We start from the raw sequence: 17,309 nt of genomic DNA on the forward strand, positions 1-17,309 counted from the left end.
CGAACAAGAAGAGGACCCTGCTGCCACGTCCAAACCTGGTCGTCCTGAAGCCCAGGAGACTCATCACACGAGCTAAGAAATCAAAAACTCGGACATTACTAATATGAGTGAGGAATTCAAAACGACCAAAATTAAATCAATACGGAAGACGCGCAACGTCGGTGTGATAATAGAAACGGAGACACAGGAGAAGGTAAATAAAATTGTCAAAAACTCCAAAATCCCAACCCGCGGACTCCACGCAGAGCCGCCAAGAAAGAAAGGGCCATGTATAGTCATTTATGACACGGGCAAGGACCTCTCTGCAGAGAACCTACAGGAATAACTCTGTTGCAGAAACCTGCAGCAAGAACTCCCGGACCAGGAACCAGACAAGCGCATCACTCCAAAATACCAAACAGGACTGGAACCGCCATAAACTGCGTGGTTGAACTCTCCTCATTGCCCTGGAAAATTCTTAGCCATCGACAAAGAGTCTACCTAAACTGGTGCAACCACCGATTCAAGGAACACGTGGCTGTTCCCAAATGTTTTAGGTGTTGTAGCTACTGCCACAGAACATACACATGCGTACACAAGCAGCCAACCTGTCGGCACTGTGCAGAAAGCGGACATCACTACAACACCTGTCCGAACAAGTCAATGTACCCAACCTGCAATGACCAGAAAATGCCAGCCGACCACTCGATCCGCGACAACACGGTGTATCTAAAAGCAAAGAGTGTCCTCCAATCACGGATCGACTATGGGGAGTAACGGAAAACATTTTAAAACCTACATCGTAAAATTTGCACAACATAACGCCCAGAGAGCTGCCGCAGTCGCAGCACAACTTAGAAAAAAGGCGGAGGATGAAAACCTGAAACTCCTTCTTATCCAGGAGCCTTACACACACCAGAAAGAAGTGAAAGGATATTCGCTAATCTACAAGGTGGTGCAGGTGGAGGGTGATACCCCCCCGGGAGGCTGTTGTTGTCCGAAACCCGGATTTTACTGTCACCAAAATCCCTGATCTCTGCATCAGCTGGGCAGCATGCGCCCACATTACCACACTGCTGGGAGAGGTCTATGCAATCTCGCTCTACAGCAGACCAGGAACTGACATCATCCCAGTCAGATACTGTACCTGGAAAACATTCTTATAGAACTCCAAATGCCAGACTCATCATCGGTGCCGACGTGAATTGTAGGTCACCGGCGTAGCACTAATAATTGTCAACGCCTAGAAGATTTCCTTTCCAACAGCAGTCTCACGATCATCAATAGACCAAATAATCTACCAACCTACTCGAGCACTCTGTGGGAGGCAACGATCGATGTGAGCGTGGCAAGCCGCTTGATTGCAGGACACGTTTCTTCCTGGACAGTAAAAGGCGACTGGACAACATGTAATCACAGGGTGGTCACCTTTCAATTGCATCGCTTTCTCAATGTGTAACCAACAGCAAGACAGACTTTTCACAGATTCGCCGTCGACAAGGCTGTTTGGAACCTCTTCCGGGAAACCCTGAATAGGATAGTCCAGAACTTTAACCCCTCAGACCTTTAAACCCTTCAGATCGTTAAAATAATTACGGATGCTGCAAATGCTGCTATCAAGAGGAGAAAACGACTCCCGGATCGGTTCCCTGGTGGTCCCCACACCTCCAAGCACTAAGGCATGAAGTCAACACCTGCCGAAAACACTACCAACGAGCTCGTCGCTCGTGGCCAGAGGTGGAGATTGATGCCCTGAGGCAACTCTACAGGGAAAAAATAAACGAATACACAGCTCAAATCAAAACCAGAAAGAAATTTTCCTGAGAACACGTGGTCTCAACATCCTGGATGCAACATTCCGAGCACCCCTGACCAGATACAATATGCCAGGAGAACCCTGACCATAGCCCTTCACTGAAGTAGATCTTGAAATTGCAGCAAGCAAAATTCGAAACAGGAAATCACCTGGCGAAGACTTATTGGAACCTGAAATCGACAAAAAGACGATCGAATATATCTCGGACACAATCCTGAACTTATTTAACCACTGCCTCACAAAGGGCTACTTCTCCACTGAGTGGGGGTCGGCAAGAGTGAGACTCATAATGAAGAACCCGAAAAAGCAACAAGACCTTCCGGGATCCTATAGGCCGATCGCACTCTGTTCTCAGCAAGACTTTCGAACAACTGCTCTATCAAAAGATCGAAACCCATTACATTGGTGCGGGGCTCTCCTCTCCGAATCAATATGGTTTTAGGAGAGGGAGCTCTGCAGCTGATGCTCTGAAAAACATAATAAACGAAGCACAAACCTGCAACAGCAAGTATTTCCTAATAATCTCAATAGATTTTGCCGGGGCTTTTGACTCACTGTGGTGGCCAAGCGTCCTCGGCAGGCTCCAGAAGGCAAACATACCCATCAACTTACACCGATGCATCCAGACCTACCTAGCAAATAGAAAAGTCAACGTCAGTGATCCGTACTGCCAGGTGTCGCGACCAGTCTTCAGAGAGTGCCCACGGGGCTCTGTCCTGGGACCCCCTTCTGTGGAATCTGGTCCTTGATGAGTTCTTAAACTTTGACCTGAACACAGTAAAAACGCAAGTCTACACCGATGACTTGATAATGATGCTTGAGGCAAACAGCAAAGCCCAAATGGAAGCAACAGCAAATCAAGCCATCTCAACACTGCTGCACTGGACCCAAGAAAACCATCTCAGAATTTCGTCGGAAAAAACGAGTTCAATCCTCTTGAAGGGATCTCTGGTATTTGGGCTCCCCACAGATAAAATTCTACGGAACAACCATAAAGATAAAAACGAAACTAAAATATTTCGGGACAGTCCTGGATAAGAACATGTCATTCACCCCATATCTCAATTACCTATATACCAAGGCGCACTATAGCCAGTGTAGCTTATGCGCCATTAAACACCAATAACACACACACACACACACACACACACACACACACACCCTACGTATCAAAATCAGGAATTACTCCGCTATGATTTCCAGAGTTACCAGAAGGGACTTGGGCTTGAAGACGAGGACACTCTCCAAGGCTATTTTCATCCTGGCTCTCTCATATGCAGCAGGTGTGTGGTATAACAAAGCAATCACTGCACTAAACAGGAAAAAACTAGACACCACACAGGGCTCTATTCTCCTGACTATCTCCAGAGAGTGTTGTACGGTTAGCACCCAAGCGCTCCAGGTCCTCGTTGGATCTCTGAACCTGGAAATTGTGTGCTGTGGGCTGCTTTACCAAATGTCCAAAGGGAGAGCGGCCACCTGCATTGGCTTCACCACTGATCCAACAAACAACACAAGTGCTGAAAAGAGGCGTCTAACGACCCCTGTTGCAGACCTTGCTGATCTGATGGTCTGACTTCCCTAAAGAAGCCATAACACAGAAATTCTTCCCGGATGTACGTCGATATACCCAAGCCAGCATGCACGGTTCGCTCCAGGCCTCCATACCACCTTTCTCCTCATGGGACATGGTTCCTTCAGGAGGAAACTCTACGACTTTGTCTCAGATTTGGTGAATCTCTCAGATTCACCAAATATCTCAGATTACTCAGATATTTAGTAAATAAAAGTATAAATTCTGATTATTTTTAGTAACTAATATATTTGTAAATTTGCTTCTGCATTTTATATTAATTACAGAAATCTGTAATTCTTCTGTGCAAGAATGATTCGAAGTAATATCGGTTTCGAGAGTATGAAGTAGCCCAAACTATTTCTGTAATCAAACCGGATATTAAATACTTCCTTACGATTTAGAGAAGTGCATAATAATTTGAGAACTAAACGGACATTGTTTCCTCTTAAGTTCTCAGTGTAATTTATTTGGTGTACTACCAGCATCGAAACAGCAGATGCTTGGATTAATCTCTACACTAAATGTTTCGCAAAAATATTCTTGACTGAGGCAATAAAGGGAAAGTTTAGACCGAACAAGTATTGAGAGACAAGCCTAATCGACTTTTAAAATGTATTCATTATATACCAGCTCGTTGGCATCTAGTATGTTCGTTGCGTAACCAGTACCGAGGTGAGATTCTGTGCAGCTATTTTAAGCTGCTGCTTCCATCCTGCAGTGGATTGATAATGGCTGCTGCTTACCTTTTTATCTCCTTCCATGTAATAAACTTGGCATTTATCTCCGATATGCGCCACTTCTGCTTTATCGTGGAGAATAATTCTCCACGGTAATTATTACTAGGTTATTCAAATCTGTTGCTCTAAGGGGAAAAAACAAATTATTTTATTTTATTTTCCGATACAACCCAAGGAGTTTAAACTTCGATAGGGCAATAGGCGCAACAGTGTACATGTACACTGTCCCAAGGTCTTCTGATAACCTGCGACCAGAAAGTCACTTGCTACAGTAGCCTTCTGCATTATTAGATGCTTATTATTTTGACATTTTTCTGAAAGGGATTGTGAACTGCGGATTTACTTGGAAATTAATGAAACTGGAAAGTTTAATTTTACCATAGCCATATGTATTTACATTTGTACATTTACCATTAGCTAGAAGAAAACCTGGAAGACAAAGGCGGAGGTGGATAGATGAAATTCAGGAGTTTTTGAGTAGTAAATGGATGGCCAGTGCTCAAAACAAGGTACAAGGTATTCGTGTAATGATTGCGGCCTCCAGGGTTTCCCCTATATACCGCTGTATCTTCTGTAGTTTATTTATAGCCGGCAAGTGTGTGTAAATGTATGTGTGTATGTTTTAGTGTAGGTTCTGATGGGTGTTGTTTGCCGGCCCTGGAGACTTTGCAGCCTGGAGGCAGGGGGGGAAGCCACCTGCGTCCAGACTCCCGTACCTTGCCATGAGGAGGCGCTCCAGGGGTTAGTAACCGCAAAGAGGGTTTCCAACCAGTGGTAAACCCGTGAAAGTTATGGGAAGGAGAAGTAGGACGAAGAAAGAAGAGAGATATTCTCTTAAGAAAGGAGCAGAAAACGGTAGGATGAATTAACAACTAAGAACAGAGAGGAAAGTTAGGTTTTCTCCGACTGGAAGAGGAGCCCAACCTCAGCCAGCCAGAGAAAGGAAAACTCAAGAAACAATTTTAATTGTGTCTGAGACACCAAGAAAATAACTTAACTTAACTTAGCATCTAATTACAAAATTTTCCAAAAATTTACAGTGAGAAGACGAGACTTCTGAGAAGCCCAGAAGAACTTGTCTGAACAATAGTTGGTAAGAGTTTTAAACAGTTACACTAAATAACAAGCAATCTAATAACCTTCAGTGATTTTGTTAGAACTGCAATTCTAGTATCTTAACACACAATGAGGAAAACTTGAGATTTAACAAGGCTATTAACTCCGACAGTCATAATAAAATTAAGATCACAATTACATAAAGAGGAAGTTGTAATTCTAAACAATAATTTTTTTTTTTTTTTTTTTTTTTTAATCCAAAATTTTGAGTTAAACAGGATGAGCTGTGTTTAGCATCTTTCGTCTTCTAAACACGGAGTTAGCATAGTTACAAAAAGCTGAGAAGGATTCTGATGTTTCCAAAAATTTTGGGAAATCATCTAGGGTGTAAACATTAGTGTCTAACATGAGCTGGTAATGTAAATCTAAATATATGTTGCAATTTAGGACTAAATGTTCCACCGTCTCCTCAGCTCCACAATGACAAAGAGGAGAGGGGACCAGTCCAAACCTAAAAAGGCGGGAGTTAAGGCCGTGACCCGTAAGAAGAAAAGAGGAAAAAAGTCCAGGTTGAAGCCAGGAAAGATTCTTAGATTTTACAAAGACTTTAGGAAGGAAGGAGAAAGTAATTCTGCCAAGGGGAGAGTCATCCCAAGAGAGCTGCCACTCATCAAGGGCTAAACTGAGCAGTCGAGAAACTTCAAGGTCGGTAGAGTTATTATAATTATTTTCAAAAACACCAATGGAAGCAGGGGTAAGACGCCTCCTGTGAAATTTAAGAAATGCAAGGATAATTTCTAAATGAATGGGAAGGCACCCATTCAGAACTAGCAGGGCATCAGCAGAAACAGTTCTACATGCCCTGCTCGTGGCCAAAAGGAAGGATCTTTGCGTCTGTAGAAGAATTTTAAGAATGAGAGAGTTTTGAACACGGGAACCCCACGCACCCGCGCCATATGTAACAATTGGGAGGAATATAGATTTGTAGTATAAACCCAATGTTCTAGATTTGAGGTTCCAAAGAGATCTGGCAATGTGAATTAACCAGCCAGTAGTTGATTTAATTTTTACCTTTAGGAATTTGCAGTGTGGAATGAAAGAAAGACGATCATCAATCACCACCCCAAGGTATTTAAATTCACGTACAAGCTTGATTGTCTGGTTGAGAAGCCTCACCACAGGAGGACGATTACGATTTAACAGACCTTTTAAGAGAAGCTGCTTTGTCTTAGATACAGAAATCGAAAGTTTATGAAGTGAGCACCATATGTGTAGATCATCCAAGATGTGGTTAGCCTTTGTTTCAAGCTCAAGGCGAGAATTCCCAGGGATCAGCAGGGCAAGATCATCAGCATAGGCAATATTAACAATATCGCCATGAGGGGCATTTAGCCATCCATCAAGGACCACGTTCCAGCAGACGGCCAAGAACGGATCCCTGAGGACAACCCCTAGAAACCGGTCTCGAAACCGAGCAGAAGCCCGATGAGACCACAAGGTTCCTATATTGAAAGTAGCTGGAAATAAGGCTATAGATAGGACAGGAAACCTCGGCCCTTCGGAACCTCTCCAGGACGCTCTGCCACCACAAGGTGTCAAAGGCCCCTTTGAAGTCCACGAAGAGACCGAAAACGTATTTTGAAGGAGATGTTCTAACAGTATTTAAAAGAAGATTTATAGCATCTGTAGTTGATCTGCCCTTCGTGAAACCAAACTGGGAAGAAGAGGAGAGATTCCTAGAAGCATAGTAGTCTTTAAATCTTGCAACAAGAAGTTTTTCCAGAATTTTCCCAAGAAAAGGAAGAAGAGAGATTGGCCTATAGGAGGAAGGTGAGTCAACAGGTTTAGCCGGACTCTTAATTAGCAGTTTAAGATTGGCAGTCTTCCAACGATCTGGGAAGACACCATAAAGCAAACAAGTATTCATTAAGGTAGCAATGAGACAGGGTTTAGTTTTCCAAGTGCGCTTTATGATAGAGACCTCAAGATTGTCAAGCCCAGGACTTTTGCCACAAGAGAAAGAGTTGACCACTGTATCGATTTCCTCAACGGTAAAAGGAGGTTCATTTGAGGGGCCTTCAAAGGAAAGATGTTGAAGACGAAACAGAGTCTGGTCATTACTTTCAGGAACCGAAGTATCCTGTGGAAGAAGTTCATCTAAAATCGCTTCAATAGATGCAGACCAAGTGAGAGTTTCAGAGGAATTGGGGAGTGAGATTGAATTCTGTGGGGTACGCAGATGTAATTTTGACGCAAGAACTTTGTGAGGTAGGCCCCAGGGATCGTTTTTAATAGTTTTTTCAACTAATCTATCCCATGCAAGAGATTTCTCCTTCCGGATAGTGTTAAAGTAGTTGCTTCAAAACAGAAGGAACTGGAAAGTTGCTGGAGAGGCCTTCATCCTGCAGTGGATTGAAAATGGCTGATGATGATGATGATATGTACATAGTACGCCTATTGTCTTCATCGTGTCCGCCCGTCCGCATGCAATACTTCCGCTCCTAATAGATGGATTTTTTCATGAAATTTTATATTTGTGCCCTTTAGAAAGATTTTTCAAGCCATCCCATATTTCATTAAAATAGGACTAATCGAAATCTGACAATTATTATTGACACCTTTGTCCATCCGTCCGTCAGCATGTAATAACTCGACTCCGAATGGATAGATTTTCATAAAAGTTTATATTTCACTATGTTAGAACAATTTCTCCAGCCTTTCCAAATTTGATTAAAATCGGACCAGTGAAAATCCATCAATTGTTATTTATTTTTCATACATATCATATTTTTAATGCAAGGGTGGTGCTCAATCAGTAGACAAATGTATAGGATCAGAAGGCGAACCCGTGGTCAACAATAATGGAAGATGCCTGATAGACTTCTGCATTTTTAATAAACTTAAAATTACAAATACCTTTTTCAGACACAAGAATATCCATAAATTCACATGGAAAGCAAGAAACACAAAGTCTATAATAGATTATATTATTATGACAAAATTAGAGACACTAGAGTATTCAGGGGCAGTGAAATTGACAGTGATCACTACCTAGTAGAAAGCACTTTCAAAATAAAAAGAAATTATCTTAATAAAAATAAGAAAATACCAACAAAAACTACTAAGAAATTAAAAATACATTTCTGGAAGATGAAAGCACTAAATTCCTGTATGAAAATCGATTGAAAGATAAACTCAAATCAGACGAAAGTGATAATGTTGAGGAAATCTGGTCAAACATGAAAAAATCAATTCTGGGAGCTGCTGAAGAAAGTCTTGAACCTATAAAAAATAAAAACTGGCTAAGAACTTGGAATGAAGAATTGAAACAAACAATCAATGAGAAAAAAAAGACCTATAAACTGTTCCTACAAACTAAAGACCTACATCTACACATAAAAAACGCACTACTAAAATTATTTAACATCATATGGCATCAGCAACAATTAAAAGTAGATAACATAGTAATGTATATAAAGTGCTTAGCATCATAATACACAGCCATTTCTGAATAAACAGAAAATTTTTAAGGTGGCATCGTTTTAGGTTATATCTCATATTGTGAATACCTTCACAACGAGTTGCCATGATATTGCACTACTTCGAATAAGTAACGCTTCACCTAAGGAGAAGACTAGTGTTACTTATTCTCAGATAGGTACCACCACCCAGACAGCACTGTTTCAGGGCTATTTGGCCCTTCGTCAGTGAGTGGGTAGGTACCCAAGTGATGCAATGATGGCAAAAACAGTTATGAAGTATAACTCCACAATATGAGAGATGCCTGATGGTGTATGATGTATTTAGACTAATTCTCTCATATTGTGGAGTTATACTTCATAACTGTTTTTGCCATCATTGCATCACTTGGGTACCTACCCACTCACTGACGAAGGGCCAAATAGCCCTGAAACAGTGCTGTCTGGGTGGTGGTACCTATCTGAGAATAAGTAACACTAGTCTTCTCCTTAGGTGAAGCGTTACTTATTCGAAGTAGTGCAATATCATGGCAACTCGTTGTGAAGGTATTCACAATATGAGATATAACCTAAAACGATGCCACCTTAAAAATTTTCTGTTTATTCAGAAATGGCTGTGTATTATGATGCTAAGCACTTTATATACATAGTCTAAATTTGTTCCCAGCTTGAGGCTCTAGCCCTAAATGCGCCTTAGTCTAAATAACATAGTAAATGACATAAAATGGTATCAGGAAAAATGGATCAGCCACATAGAAAGAATGAACCCAGACCGGATCCCAAAATTAGCCTTTAACTACAAACCTACAGGCAAGAGAGATGTTGATCGACCAAGACAACGATGGCGAGATCAAGACCACCTCCAAGAACTACAACGGAACAGGTCTTAAAAGACCTAAGCCGGACCAAGTTCATGATGATGATGAATGACATATCATATAGATTATCCATATCTGATGCATATATTAATTAACTTGTTTTATCTTCGTGATTAATGTGTCATGTTCACAACTGACATAAAGTGTCTTTTACGTCAATAATTTCTAGTAGTAATTTGAAGTAGCTAGAATTTTTGACTCCTATGCAAAGACCACCGATTTTATTAACATGAAACGCCAGTACCTTACTCATAAAATGCTATTTCTAATGTACTAAGTAATATTCAACAAATGTAAACTACTGTATTAAAAATTCATCGTCCTTGTATTAATGTTTGGAAAACCACTAATTAGTTCTTAAATGTCCATTTTGGCTTCTTCTCCCCCATTCAGGAGTTAATATAGCAAGATCATTTAATTTTATTTGGTCTATAGAATTTCTTTTGTGATCCTTTATTATTTTTAATTTACTATATGACCTCTCAACATTTGTTGGGCCGACTCAAACTTTTGGACGGATCAGTATTTATCTACAAATAAAAAAAATTTAAATCATTGTTAAAAATTAAAAAATAATCCCTGTTTTTTTAGCTTTTTTTAATACGCTTACCTCCAGATCACAGACAATTCTTGATTCAGTTTCCCTTTCAACCTTGAGATTTTATTGAAACAAATATTAAATACATCTTGTGAAAAGTTTCCAACTGCATTTTCGTGACTGTAAATTTATTCAGTAAGTTTATGGTCATTGGTTTTTGCTAATTCTAGTTGTTACTTTCGGCGTGTGGTGGCTCTATGCTATTATATAATAATAATATTATTATTATTGTTTAGTCCCCTATCTGTGGTAGCTACGGCTCTGTATTTATACAAATTAATTTCCATATACAGTATATCTTTCCGCAATATTCAATATGTTTATGCTCGAAATAAATATATATATATATATATATAGAAAAAGAGTATCAGAACAGATTAATGCCATCAAAATAATGATTGAACATTACATCAGTCTGTATATTATTTTTTATTTTTTAAAACTTAAAACCAACTGGATAAATTGGAGAAATTTAATAAGAATTTAGAATATAAGTATTAGGGGTGAAAACTATACCCAATGAGGCCAAAGGGCGAAATATTTAGGTAACCTAAGTTGGACTTCATTATTGTACCCTATAAATAAACACACAGATTATAATAAAATAGTAAAATTAAAATGATGATGTAGCTAATTATTGATAATTGGATACATGTATCCAATTATCAATAATTAGCGTCATTATTCAGGACTTCATTATTGTACCCTATGGCATAGGGTACAATAATGAAGTCCAACTTAGGTTACCAAAATACTTGGCCCTTTGGCCTCATTGGGTATAATTTTCACCCCTAATACTTATATTCTAAATTTTTATTAAATTTCTACAGTTGTATGCAAATTCTCCAATTTATCCAGTTGGTATTATGTTTTAAAAAATAATATATTTTTTCTTTTTATTTATTTTTTTTCCTGATAAGAATATACGACGAAAGGAACTTCCCCTTTCCAAAGTTCATTTTCTCCAAAAACGGGTACACAGAAATTTGAAAGAATTGCACCGCTGTTCTGTCCTTTCGGAAAAAGCAGATTACCAGAAGAAAAACCTCACTTCCACTGTCCTAGACTAACTAACAGAACAGAGCGAGAGAAGGCACGAACTTCGATACTATTTGAGCGTTATATCGCAGTGAACAGCGACAATCCGTAGTAATGAAGTACTTGATAATTGCTACGGAAAGATTAACTTCTGTTTTCTATGTCAGAAAATATTTTTTTTACAGTGCTTGTGATCTTTGAAAACAAATTTTAATGTTTTTTTTTTTTTTTTTTTATCCACAACATTATTTTTTACTCTTATTTATTATCTATATGAGAGTGCAGTAAGACTCTTCTTAACTGCAGAAGGTATGCGATTTTGACCCCACCTCCTGTGAGTTCAACTACGAAAAATGATCGTTTGGAACATTTTTAGCAGTTTACAGTGAGCAGTCATTAACGTTGTGTGGGGTGAAAATTGTTACTAGACCTATGAAAGGGTCCTAATGCTGTTGTGAACGTTCTCTCGGGATAAGGTAAAGTAGATGAATAAGAGGGTGGAGGAAACTCTTAAGAATAATTGCTTTCTTCCTAAAAGCATCCCTGAGCGCACCTAGGGTTACTCTGAGACAAAGTTTTAAAGGTGAGGCAGTATTACAGCTGCTTTTTGCTTGATCACGAGGGTTATTTTCCTCTCTCGTTTGAGACCATTTACGTATTAGCAATAATTGTTCTGTATGGAATTTTTGATTAAAAATTCTCTCTTACTTAGTTCTTGCAATACATTTTCTAACATTTCCTGGTACAGTATTTAGTTATTTTAATAGCTTTATTTAGTAATGCGTATCTGAATCAGAACAAGCAGATTGCTAGAACTACAGCTAGGAACTCTCTAGATCAGTGGAATTCAAACAATGGCATGCGTGGTCCTTTCAGTGGATATGGCATACGAAATCCGCCTTATTTAAACGTTGTTTATGAATTTTTAATATTTGGTAACTTTATTTTTAAGTTTGTTAATGTAATGAAATGTAAAGCACTGCAAAGTGTGTAGTGCTTTACATTTCGGGCGCGTTCGATTTCTTAAATTAATCGAATATTTTCTTATTATGTAATTAATATAAATTAAAAAAAAACATCTTATTTCCAATCAGTTACTAATTAATTAACTAATATTATGTAAAAGTAATTGTTTTCACTTCGTTGTGCATACCTTACAACCATTCACTCATTATTTTGTAATACTTTGTAATTACGCGTAAAATTTAGTAGGTATTTCACGCTCTGTGCTGAAATAAATTAAATAAATAGCTCTGATCATAGTGTATTGAAACTACTATCTTACGTAATGCGCGTTATGTATTTAAAAAAATAAAAAACTAGCGACTTTTATGCGCGAACCGAGAGTATTTCGTTTCTGCACATTGAGAAATGAAACTACCATATTTCCTATTCATTCTTTCAATCAGCCTACGACGACATATGAATAGTCTGTGTGATATTTATAAAAATTAAAGAAATAAATAATTGCCGGATTCTTATTTTTCTATTTTAATGAAACTTCGGATGGCTTGACAAATCTGTCTGTCTGAGAGATTCGAATATAAAATTTCATAAAAACCGTTCACTAGGGGGCGAGTATGATGCAATTATTGCATGCGATTGTGTGCTGCAAGGCTATATTTGTGCAGTCCTTAAAAGTTAATGTCAGTTGCAGATTGCTAGGAAAATAATAAAACTAGCAAAATTAATTTTGTATTATAGTCTCTACGTATGAAGTACAGTATTAAAAAAAAAAAAAAAAATCCAATTTGAAGAATGTGTAAGGGAAGAAGAGAGATGGAAGTGCAAACGCTACCTTTAAAGAAGGTACTCTTATTCAACAAAGTGAAAAATAAGAATGTTGTCGTCTCAATTATAGATGAAGAAATAAGATATATATATATATATTTTTTTTTTTTTTTTTTTTTTTTTGCGTTTTATTCAAAGGAAAAGCAATTTACCTTGTATGTCACCTGATCAAAGTAAATTGTGTTTCGGTTTTTAAGGAAAACTTAAAACGTAATGCAGTACTTCTCGTATTAAATTTTCATAATTTAGTGATTATGTTAGTAACTAAGTATATTCACATTTTCAGGTGCTTCCCTCATCATCATTTGTCCATTCAGTATAGCCGACTGTTCTGAATAAACTGCTGGGGTAAGTGATTTTTTAAAAAAATTTTAATCATAATTCTTATTATGTATAAAGTAAAGTAAAGTGCAGCCATTATCAACCCACTGCAGGGTGGAAGCTTCCTCAACAATTCATGCTGAGGGAAATGGACCATAATCTGCCACGCTGGTCCAGTGCGGGTTGGCAGATCGACCGTATTCAGCAGTCAGGGGCTTGAACCCCGGTCTACTCGAAGAGCGTGTGCTACTGCACTCCCGCTCCTGCCCACTCGGCTACGGAGTGACTTTTATTATGTATATTAATATACAAATGATCGATATTTCTTTCATATTCTTTTGTTATCTACTCTGGAACGATACACCACTACAAAATGATATATCATTTTCCCGTAGAGTTTAGGTTAAAAATAATTAAATTTTCAATTACGTAATTGAATCACAATTCTGGTTGCCTTTAAAGGGAATATACGAGATTTTTGAAATTTGGACTTGATTGCAATCCAATAACTAATTTCCTCAGAAATTCTGTGATCTTTTTATTATTATTAGTGCTAGATGGCTTCAACAGTTCGCGTGTTCTTCCTAAAATAGCAATGAGAGCGAAAGCATGTTTGGGGATAACGCTAAAATGTAAGCTCTAATTTTGCTATATGACCTAAATAATCACCAAATAGAGGGAAAGAAGAAATACTGAATAAATATTTATGATGTACATCATGATATTCGCCTAAATTATGTATATTTATATCACTATATTCATGATATTATAAAAAAAATGTTTTGGCTGTTAGCTTGGTTTTAAAGTAAATGACTTCGCTTGGGATTTAAATAATAATTGGCTACGTGGCAATATCGTTGTGAAAATCCTTCAGTTATTAGGTAGGCACTGAAGTTATTATTACAAGTCTGAGGAAGGGTGCCAGAACTCTTGCAAACAGAATCTCTATCCTGTAGAGTGTGTGCTACTGCTGGATTTCTGCCTGATTATAAGCTTTCTTTGAGACTGCTGTTTCTTGGAAATAGTCATTCTATCTTAAATCTCAATGGAACTATCCCATTTTAAAAGTCAAAGGGGTTTACAATAAATCCTGAATACAATCATTAATCGTATTTAGCAGTGATGCATGAACCACGAACCTCTCAAAGAGTGTGTGCTACTGCACTCGCGCTCCTGTCCACTCGGCTACGTAGATAGTTAATTATCTACAACGTACAGTTTTCACTCTGAAGTCTAAATATCTATTTAGTATTTATTGACGTTAAAAACGTTTTTACTGGCGTTATTCCAAAAATTTTGTAACGAAAAACCGTTATGGAAGTGACGCCATCTTCAGCTTCCTCCAGAAGCGAATTATTGTAACTTGTATTGTTGCAGTCATACTTGTGTGATGGCAACAATAATTTATCTTCTACTGGACCAAATTTTCAAACCTCTGAAAATTGCAGTAGTTTTTTTCCCAGGATAGTGGAAAATATGAACATGTGATCAAGGAAATTTTATCATGTAATAGACGGGATAATGTGGACGTATAGCATATCGATGGAAAGCCAAAGAATTTAGAAACAGAAATATTAAGGTTTTAAGATACAAAAAAAAACTTTCGAAAACTGGGAAATGCGTTAATTCGAAAACGCATCTGATTTCAAGTCACCTGGTGTTTTCAGATTCAGTGTAATTTTTTTCTTTACAATTAAACTGTGAGGCTGGAAATCAGTTCTGCACATTTATGAAAATATTCTTCAACTTGGACATGCCATTAGACCTTTCGATAAATACTACACGTAATGGAACAACTATAGATGGTGTATTTAGCCGTGAACACTTCAATGTAAAAATTATATATCCTGCTTTAGTCATCACAGAACAATACTTTCAGTAACCGATATCTAATTATTATTAATAAAATAAAAACATTTATATTATTATCCGTGATAACAATATAACATTATCCATGATAATGATATAAAATTGATAATATATTATTATCAATTTTATTAATATTTGTAAATGAAAAGGTTTTTAACGCCTGCCGATGACTCTTAAATGTAAAACATGTTAAATATGCTAGCGGCAGGCATATTTATGTACCTGGTACAGAATATTTTTTTTAAATAACATTTTTGTGATGCATGTCAGAATAAAAACAGCGGATTTTCTTGGATCAATATCTGCACCGAGAATTAATTCGAGCAAATACTTCTGACTCGACTGTAATGGAATTGGATTCTTTAACGTGAAACGTTTCGCAGGGAAACACTGACAGAACAGGTATTAAGACCCATGTCTAATCGATATTAAAATTTATTCATTACAGACCAGTTCACTGGCGACTGTTGGTTGTTTAACCAGTACCAACTTGAGGTCCTACACAGCTAAGAGTCTCCCATCTTGCCCACTCTGCTTTATCTTTTATTTACCAATTAAGGAATGCAAGTAATCGAAACCTTTTCCAACTCTTAATGATCTATTATTAAAGACAATAAAGGAACATAGGAAACATCAAGTTTCAGTGGAAATTATATCATATGACATAAAGTTACCGTTGGTAACTTTATTGAAGTCGGCGAGGTACTTAACCTCCAAACACGTCGAACTAACCCATAATTCCTTCATTACAAAATTTAGGCCAATTTTACATCAAATTCATTTTTATGCGACATCAAATTCATTCGATGCGACCTTCCTTTTTTATTCTAGAAGTTTGTTAAATACAGAGTGCTGTACGTACCACAATTCAAAGTTAAGGCGTCCCTCTAGCTATCGGGAATCCTTAATGTCTAACTTACTCTTAGTTATAAGCGCCACAGTAATAGAAGGTAAAACTATTTCATATAAATATTATCGCATAATGAAAACTGCAGCATATCACTTATTTAAAGAAGAAATAATTCCCTTTCTATGTACAAGATATGCATTCGTAACACAGTAATTTGTTTAAAACAGTTAGGACAGTAAAGCGTTGTTGTTTCCCCTACTATTTATACAACATTAACGTACTTGAATGTATATTTCAACTTTTTACGGTCCTAGGGCGCGTACACGTAAACTCGCCACTGTCCTGATTGATGTCAAAAAAGCGATGCGTTTTGCGAATGTGGCCATTCGCAAAACGCATCGCTTTTACGACCACCTACGACTGAAGATTATGCTTCCCGGCTATCGAGAACAAATCAGCAAAATTGATTCACTATTGGCATCGTTATTTCCTATATCTACAAGAAATTTACAGACAAAGGAAAAGAAAGTTTATTTTAAGCTCATAACGTGGTATTAATACAGTGTTAATATAATCTAATAACATAATACACTTGTATATTAATTTAATTAATACGCCCAGGAAAATACGCCCTTGTTTGTATTGCTCTTCTAGTTACGACCCGCGTTGGGGAGTTACTTTATTGAATTAGGATTCTAAGTTGCACGAACACATTCCTATATGCAATTTACCACACTGGCTAGCGCAGTCTACAGTGCTATCAAAATCAGCCATTTTCAATCCACTACAGGATGAACGCCTCTCCAGCAACTTCCCAGTTACTTCTGTTTTGGGCGCCTCCGTAGCCAGGTGGGCAGGAGCAGCAGTGCGTAGCACACGCTTCTTGATTACACCGGGATTCGAGCCCGTGACCACCAAATACGGAGGATGCGGAAAGGCCAGGGAATGACCACCGCATATTCTCGGAGTAATATGGCCTTAGTTGCTAATGCTCCTAAAAATAAACTTCTGTTTTGTGCAATGTCCATACATTTACTGCCTACGAACTCTTGAATTTCATCTGTCCATCTCCGCCTTTGTCTTCCAGATTTTCTTCTAGCACCTCTTGGATACCATTCTGTTATTTTCTTAGTCCATCTGTCATCATGTCTTCGAGCTATGTGTCATGCCCAAGTCCATTTCAGTTCTTTAGTTTTGATAAGAATGTCCTTTATTTGTGTTTTGCTGCCTAATCCATGTGTTTTTCTTCTTATCTAACAGTCTGATTCCTAATATAATTCGTTCCACTCTTCGCTGTGTAGTTTTCAGCTTCTCTTCCATT

At 37.9% G+C, this 17,309-nt stretch overlaps 1 protein-coding gene across 2 annotated transcripts in view; it reads left to right on the forward strand.

Moving 5' to 3' along the window:
• Positions 1-17,309, forward strand: part of LOC150090857 (membrane progestin receptor gamma-like) — a 269,443-nt gene that overhangs the window by 100,174 nt on the left and 151,960 nt on the right. For both annotated transcript variants that reach the window (XM_090373177.1, XM_090373170.1), the window contains exon 2: positions 13,235-13,296. The gene's annotated coding sequence lies outside the window, so the exon portion shown is untranslated. The remainder of the gene's footprint in view (positions 1-13,234; positions 13,297-17,309) is intronic.

This window comes from Mastigoproctus giganteus, chromosome 1 (genome assembly GCF_048544385.1).
Source record: "Mastigoproctus giganteus isolate SK-2022 chromosome 1, ASM4854438v1, whole genome shotgun sequence".
NCBI lineage: Eukaryota > Metazoa > Arthropoda > Arachnida > Uropygi > Thelyphonidae > Mastigoproctus > Mastigoproctus giganteus.